Below are 8,139 nucleotides of genomic sequence, written 5' to 3' on the forward strand. Positions count from 1 at the left end.
TAAAAGTGCCACCTCTAAGGAGCTGAGAGTATTGTCCGAGAAGAAACACGCAAGATACCAAGATCTCTTTCCTGAGACTGACACCTCCTCATTGTCCCTCCCGAGTTTCTCTTGTTTGAGGTGAGGACCGCCCAGCATCTGCGCAGCGCGTTCAGGTAACAACGCTGCCTTGGGCCCTTACAGATTTGCTGAGAAGATAGATCTTATGTTAAGTGTACTTTTCAGCATAAATTGATATGTGATAACATAAATATTATCAAATACTAACAAATAGGCCAGGCGCAGTGGCTCACACCTGTAATCACAGCACTTTGGGAGGCCGAGGTAGGCTGATCATTTGAGGTCAGGGGTTTGAGACCAGCGTGGTCAATCTGGTGAAACCAACCACCCACCCCCGTCTCTACTAAAGATATAAAAAAATTAGCTGGTCATGGTGGCACGTGCCTGTATTCCCAGCTACTTCGGAGGCTGAGGCAGGAGAATCACTTGAACCTGGGAGGCAGAGGTTGCAGTGAGCCCAGATTGTGCCACTGCACTCCAGCCTGGGGGACAGAGTGAGACTCTGTCTAAAAAACAAAACAAAACACTTCTGGGTTGTGACCTTATTTCTTCTTGTTTTCTCATTTTTAATGGAATTCATTCTAATGTTTCCACACTTGCCATTCGGGGATATTGGGACAGAATTACACAGCCACAGGCCAACCACTGTGACCATGCTTCCTTTCCTAAGAATGAGGGAGGTTGTGGTCAGTGGTTTTTTCATATCAAGCTACTGTTTTGCAAGACGACACTTTTGTTAATTTTATTTCTTATATTCATTATTTTGGATACTACTGTGAATGTATTAACTGTTTCTCCATTTAGGTATGTACAGATGTATGTATTATTTTGAGATGGAGTCTTGCTCTGTCACCCAGGCTGGAGTGCAGTGGCATGATCTCTCCTTCAGATTCCCTGCCTTAGCCTCATGGCTCTGTTGTTATTGTTCCATGCAAGATTTATTGTTTATTTACCTTTTAGCAGCATTATTTAGCTATGATTGTCATCCTAAAGCACCCTCTCCCTTAATGTACACAGATAGATGAATTCGGACATACACAATAACCCCTCACAGGACACTCGCGTGCATGCGTTGTTGGGTTTTTCGCTTCTCACAGGAACGTATTTCAGGCATTTCCGTCTCCGTGCTACACATGGGGAAATAGAGGCTCGCAGAGAAGGAAGGGTGTGGTCCAGGTCACCTGTCCCTGGTCCTCCAGGCTGAGGCGCAGAGACCACCCACCTTGTGTCTGCAAGAGTTTGACACGTGTCTTGGGCGCCCTCTTGTGGCCACAGTGGAGAAACTCCCTGCTTAGTTAATTTCTTTGCCATCTGGCATTCATTTTTCTCATTCAGTATTTGTGGGTCCTCTCCTGTGTGCCAGACACTGTTCCAGGCTCTCGAGGCCCGTCAGTTTACAAAATAAGCCTCCTTTCCATCGAGGAGCTTATATTCTTGCAGAAGGAGACGAGGCCCGTCAGTTTACAAAACAAGCCTCCTTTCCATCGAGGAGCTTATATATTCTTGCAGAAGGAGACAGGCAGAAACCCATGGGCATAATAAGCACATTCACAGCCTACTAGAAGGTGAAAGTGATTTGGATAAATGAGGAAGCGCAGAGGCTGTCCAGGGGGTCTGGGGGTGCAAAGGTCAGCGGGGGGAGCAGTGTGGTGGGTGCAGACTGAGGGGCGGGGACTGGGAAATGGCCACGATTACCCTGAGTGAGCTGGGAGGTCACACAAATGTACACAAATGATCCCAAGTAGAACACCCCTTCATTGACGATTCTTCTTCCCAAACTTCCTCTAGAAAGCTGAGCTGCCTCTCACAACAGGGAAGGCTCATCCCATTAGACTTCAAACATCCTCAGCAATTCCCTGCCCACTTCTTTCTAGGAGACCACCCACTTGAGCGCGGCAGGGGTTTGACACGTGTCTTGGGCGCCCTCTTGTGGCCGCAGTGGAGAAGCTCCCTGCGGATCAGGATTCCTCCATCCTGATCTAGACGAACACCCGGTGACCCCTAAAAACCTGTCCTGGACGCCTCACAGGGCTCTTCACACTCACAGTTTGTGACAGGATGACCCCGGAGCTGAGCAGTGCACAACCTACGCGGTTGAGAAATGCTGAGCCTCTGATGGACTGTACTGTTTGCTGAGAAGAACCATGGCAAGGAAAACCTAGCCCCCCCGCCCCCCCCACCAAGTGGAAATCTGCTTGGGGCATTCCAAGTAGCGAAACATGAGCTGTATATGATACACCGGTGAAAACAATTCTTTAAGCAGGGCTGTGTGACCTGCCCCCGTGGCTCCCTCGTGGAGAGTACTTTCTGCTTTGGCCTTGATCAATCAGTGGGAAGCAGGCACCAGCTGCCCGCCTAGTTTATCTTGGTTCTATGAGAAAACGCAGAGCACCTGTTTGCTAACGATCATCACCTGTTCAGAGAGAACAACAGCGTGGGTCAGAGTCTGCTCCAGACCCCCAGCCCGGGATGCTGTCAGCCCTGAGGCTCTCAGCTGGGAAGGCTGTTGGCCCCGGAGAGTCCCACTTTGCTGTTCTACCTGGGTGTCTGCTTCTTAATGCCTTCAGCGCCGCCTGGGTGGGGTTTCTATGGCGGAGCTGCACTTGGCACTACCCAGCTGGACGTGATGGGGCTGCCGCGCTTCCTCTGTGCTCCCACTGCGCTCTGCGCTGACCCTGTGGTTTCACTGGGTGGGTCACTGTCAACGTCTCTCCTCTCCTCTCAATATCCTGTAAGCTCTTTAAGGATAAAATAGGATCAGTGCTCCATCCATGTCCCTGGTATTCAGAAGAGGGGCTGAAACATTTAAAAGGGAAATATTAGAGACCCCTCAATAGCACGAGATTTAAGAGAACGAATTGCTCAGGTAGTTATGATTAGATTTCTCTAAGAGTCTGAAGAATGACAGGAAGGTTCTAGGAACTGGTGTATTACTATGTAGGGTCTCTGGCAGTTTGTAGAATCACTGAAATCAGCTAAGGAATCCTGGTGCAGTCGCAGGAACCAGCTGGGCACAGTGGCTCAGGTCTGTAATCCCAGCACTTTGGGAGGCGGAGGCGGGCGGACTGCTCAAGTCCACGAGTTCAAGGCCAGCATGGGCAACATGGCAAAACCCCACCTCTACAAAAAATTAGCTGGGTTCGGTGGCACACATCTGTAGTTCCAGCTACTCAGGAGGCTTACGTTTTGAAGGCGGGAGAATTGCTTGAACCCAGTAGGCAGAGGTTGCAGTGAGCTGAGATCACTCCTCTACACTCCAGCCTGGGTGATAAAGCGAGATTCTGTCTAAAACAAAAAAAGCAGGGAATGTATCCAGATGAACCAAAACACCAAATGTGTTTCTTTGGCCTTGCCCGTTCTTCCAGATACCTTCTCTCTCTCTCTTTCCCTTCACAGAGGTCCCCCTGGGTTATCTGCTGACCTTTGCGCCCTTCCTGGCCTCCTCTCTCTCTCGGGGCCGTCTCCTCTGCAATCTGGCCTCCCCTGCACAGCCACCTGGGTCCGCTCTCACCCAGGCCCCCAGTGAACTGTGGATTCTTACTGACAGTGGACCGACCTCTCTCTCGCTTTCTCTCTCTCTCTCTCTCTCTCTCTCTGTTCCCCTCCTTTTTTTTTCTTAAGACATACTTGGCCTGCTTTTGAGACCACAAGGAAGGGGACGGTGCATCTCCCAGTCCAGGCTCCTGGGACCCATCTCGCTTTTCCTCCCTCCCTGCTTTCCCAGACTGCTGCTGCCAGGAGGTCACCCAGAGTTTCTGTCCCTTTTATCTCTCCATTGTTGCTGTTCTCAGCCGCTTTCTCCCAGACCTCTGCCCTTCCCAGTGAGTCATCCAGAACCAGCCACATAATTGGTGGGATCCATTGCAATTGAGAATCTAGAGTCCCTTCTTCAAAACGTAAGGAATCTCAAATTCGTGATGGCTGAACATTAAAAGAAGCATGGTGCCAGGCGCGGTGGCTCACGCCTGTTATCCCAACACTTTGGGAGGCCAAGGCGGGCGGATCACCTGAGGTTAAGAGTTCAAGACCAGCCTGGCCAACATGGGGAAACCCCATCTCTACTAAAAATACAAAAATTAGCCAGGCATGGTGGCACATTCCTACAATCACAGCTACTCAGGAGATTGAGGTAGGAGGATCGCTTGAACCTGGGAGGCAGAAGTCGTACTGAGCTGCATTCTCACCATTGGCACTCCAGCCTGGGCGACACAGACTCCATCTCAAAAACAAAAACGCTGGGCGCAGTGGCTCACGCCTGCAATCCCAGCACTTTGGGAGGCTGAGGCAGGCGGATCACCTGAGGTCAGGAGTTCGAGACCAGCCTGGTCAACATGGTGAAACGCCAACTCTACTAAAAAAATACAAAAATAGCCGGGTGTGGCTGCGCACGCCTGTAGTCCCAGCTACTGGGGAGGCTGACGCAGGAGAATCACTTGAACCTGGAGTCGGAGGTTGCAGTGAGCCAATATTGCATCACTGCACTCCAGCCTGGGCAACAGAGCAAGACTCTGTCTAAAAAAAAAAAAGAAGAAGGAAAGAAAGAAAAAAAAAAGTGCGGGCTCTTCCGAGCATGGGGCACTGGACAACCCACGAAGCTGGCCCTGCTTTGGCCCCAACCACCCTCCCTAAGGGGTACTGTGGCAGGCAGAATACCCCCACCCAATCCCCACCCATGAAAGATGTCCATTGACAAATCTCTGGGGCCCGTGAATATGTTAAAAGAACTCTGCAGGTGCAATTAAGATTAGGAATCTTACGTAGGGGAGATGATGCTGGTGCGAGGGTTAGTTGTATGTGTCCACTCGGCTGGGCTCTAATCTAAAGTTACTCCATCCAACTCCAGTCTGGGTGCTGTGGCAGCACTCTGGAGGTGCGAGTAACATCTGCAATCCATGAGCTCAGTGAAGATCAGCCTTGTCACATTGGTGGGTCTCATCCAAGCCGTTCATTGAAAGGCGTTAAGTGCAAAACAGAGGTTTCCCTGAGGAAGAAGAAATTCTGACTCCAGATTGCGGCCCTGGCCCCGCCTCAGTTTCCCTCTAACCCTGTGGATTCCAGGCTCGCACAATTCAATTTGTGAAACAGATCTCTTACATACATATCTTTTTTCTTTCTTTTTTTTTTTGAGACCGAGTCTTGCTCTGTGGTCCAGGCTAGAATGCAGTGGCCCGATCTCGGCTCACTGTAACCTCTGCCTCCTGCATTCAAGCGATTCTCCTGACTCAGCCTCCTGAGTAGCTGGGACTATGGGCGCACGCCACCACACGTGCCTGTTTTTGTATTTTTTTTTTTTTTAGTAGAGTTGGGGTTTCACCATTTTGGCCAGGCTGGTCTTGAGCTCCTGACCTCAGGTGATCTTGCCCGCCTCAGCCTCCCAAAGTGCTGGGATTACAGGCGTGAGGCACTGCGCCTGGCCATTATATATATGTCTTAATGTCTGTAAATAGTACGTGTGATGTAGCACGGGCACGTGCTTCACACGATGAACTGCCTTATATGAAGGAAGCCAGAGACGTAGGGCTGTGCGACTATGTATTCATCCATTCACCCGAAGTGTCAGGAAGAGGCAATCCACAGAACCAGAAAACAGGGGCGTGGTTTGCAGGACTGCAGAGAGCGGGCCACGGCCAGCAACTGCTGAATGGGGTTTTCTTTTGGGGTGATGAAAATGTTTGGGAACTTGATAGGGGTGATGGCTGCATAATTGCCAATGTACCAATTAGGTACGTCCCATTGAGAATGTACTAAATGTTACTGAACTGTAACACCTTAAGATGGTTAATTTTGGGCTGGGCGCGGTGGCTCACACCTATAATCCCAGCACTTTGGGAGGCCGAGGCGGGTGGATCACAAGGCGGGTGGATCATGAGGTCAAGAGATCGAGACCATCCTGGTCAACATAGTGAAACCCCGTCTCTACTAAAAATACAAAAAATTAGCTGGGCGTGGTGGTGCGTGCCTGTAATCGCAGCTACTCAGGAGGCTGAGGCAGGAGAATTGCCTGAACCCAGGAGGCGGAGGTTGCGGTGAGCCGAGATCGCGCCATTGCACTCCTGCCTGGGTAAGGAGCGAACTCCATCTCAAAAAAATAAAAATAAAAAAAAAAAAGATGGTTAATTTTATGTCATGTGAATTTTACATCAATAAAAAATACACAATAAAAGTCTGTTATATATAAATATATATTATAAATATCTATATATTATATATAAATATATATTATAATTACATATAAATATATGTTATAAATATTATATATATAAATATATATATTTGATTACTGAGTTTCTGGTGATCACTGACCCCTCCCTCCTTAAATTTGCGGCGGGTGCTGAGTCCGGGACTTCAGCCCATGCCCTGCAGGGACCCAGAGGGAACTCTCTAGCACCTGGACCTCTCCCTGCCATTCCTCTGCGGTTCCCCCACACCTGCGGGACAAAGTGAGGCTCCTGGTGGCTTTCAAGCCGGCTTCACCAGGCAAATCAAACTCCGGCGGCGTGTGAGAGCCCTCTGCCCCACCTGGCTTCCCCACCCTGCTCCGATATCCATCCTCCTCTCCTGGGCTCCATAAACTCCCACTCCCTCTTCAAGACCCAGCTCAAGGGTGTTTCCTCGTTATCGAAAATCAACTACCCTCTCACCAGTGCTACAACCCCAGCCCCAGCTGGGGAAACCACCGACACAGCCTCCCACATGGGCTTCCCCTTTCTCTCACTGAGCAGCCTCCCACCTGGGCCTCCACCTCCCTCCCACTGACCCAGCCTCCCACCTGGGCCTCCACCTCCCTCCCACTGACCCAGCCTCCCACCTGGGCCTCCACCTCCCTCCCACCTGGGCCTCCACCTCCCTCTCACTGACCCAGCTTCCCACCTGGGCCTCCGCCTCCCTCCCACTGACCCAGCCTCCCACCTGGGCCTCCACCTCCCTCCCACTGACCCAGCCTCCCACCTGGGCCTCCACCTCCCTCCCACTGACCCAGCCTCCCACCTGGGCCTCCACCTGCCTCCGACCTGGGCCTCCACCTCCCTCTCACTGACCCAGCTTCCCACCTGGGCCTCCAGCTTCCCACCTGGGCCTCCACCTTCCTCCCACTGACCCAGCCTCCCACCTGGGCCTCCACCTCCCTCCCACGGAGCTGCATCCTGCCTTAGGACTCTGCTGTCCCCATGTCAGGCCCCACCCACACTGGCCCTCAGGAATTGTCCTAACACCCAAACCCCACTCTCTTGTCGCCAATGGACACGGATGCTTAGAATGAGATATGACCTTTCTATGACGGAGTGGCTGCAGGCAGGGAAGTTCATCTAGGGGACACGCAGCAAAGCCAGAGCTGCCCCTCAGACACCCTCCAACCTCTTCATCCGCTCTCAGTTTTCAGTCTGACCTTCTCCCTCCTCTCTCTCTCTGTCTCTGTCTCTCTCTCTCTCTCTCTCTCTCTCTGTACAGCTCTCTCCATACAGCTGCAATCTGGAAGAAATTACTCTTCTAAACAGCCAGACTTCCCCAGTTCCAGGAAATTCCAAGCTGGGCAGAGGAGGGGCCAGGCTGGGGGCGCGCCCGGTCCAGCCCCACCCCCTCTGCCCGTTCCCCTGCCCACTCAGTCCTGCCTCCTCCTGCCCCCACACTCAGCCCGGAGGGGCCTCAGCGTTTCCACCACTGCTTTCTAGTCCTTTAAATCCTAGAGGCAAACTTTTGGGGGATAAGAAAGGCTGGGAGGGGCCTGTGCCAAAACCCTCTCTGCCTGGGGACTGGGTGGTGATTCCGCTTCTGCCTGGGCTCCCACCATGGCCCCGGAGAGGGGTTGACACTTTAGCTCCCGGTGCAGGTAAAGGGGGCCTATGCCAGCGCTTTCCAGGGGAGGGGCCTGGACTCCAGGGTCCGAGGGAGGAGGGGCTGGGGCCTGGACTCCTAGGTTTGAGGGAAGAGGGGTCAGAGTTCTGGACTCCTGGGTCTGAGGGCGTAGAGACTGCGGGTCTGGACTCCTGGGTCCGAGGGTGGAGGGACTGGGGCCTGGACTCCTGGGTCTGAGGGAAGAGGGGCTGGGGGGCCTGGACTCCTGGGTCCGAGGGAAAAGGGGAT

The 8,139-nt window shown here is 52.2% G+C and overlaps 1 protein-coding gene and 1 long non-coding RNA gene across 2 annotated transcripts in view; one reads left to right on the forward strand and one right to left on the reverse strand.

Annotated features, from left to right (window-relative positions):
• Positions 1 to 2,562: 2,562 nt before the first annotated feature.
• LOC135276703 (uncharacterized) lies at positions 2,563 to 7,625 on the reverse strand. The gene is made up of 3 exons (XR_010344206.1): positions 7,327 to 7,625; positions 4,818 to 5,041; positions 2,563 to 3,345 (listed from the first exon to the last, which is right to left on the reverse strand). It is a non-coding gene; the product is annotated as an uncharacterized LOC135276703 (long non-coding RNA).
• CDC42EP5 (CDC42 effector protein 5) overlaps positions 7,450 to 8,139 on the forward strand; it is a 7,328-nt gene continuing 6,638 nt past the window's right edge. Inside the window, exon 1 of the mRNA XM_021666513.2 lies at positions 7,450 to 7,885. The gene's annotated coding sequence lies outside the window, so the exon portion shown is untranslated. The remainder of the gene's footprint in view (positions 7,886 to 8,139) is intronic.

This window comes from Aotus nancymaae, unplaced genomic scaffold, assembly GCF_030222135.1.
Source record: "Aotus nancymaae isolate 86718 unplaced genomic scaffold, 86718_ANA_hifiasm-v0.15.2.pri h1tg000028l, whole genome shotgun sequence".
In the NCBI taxonomy this organism is placed as follows: Eukaryota; Metazoa; Chordata; class Mammalia; order Primates; family Aotidae; genus Aotus; species Aotus nancymaae.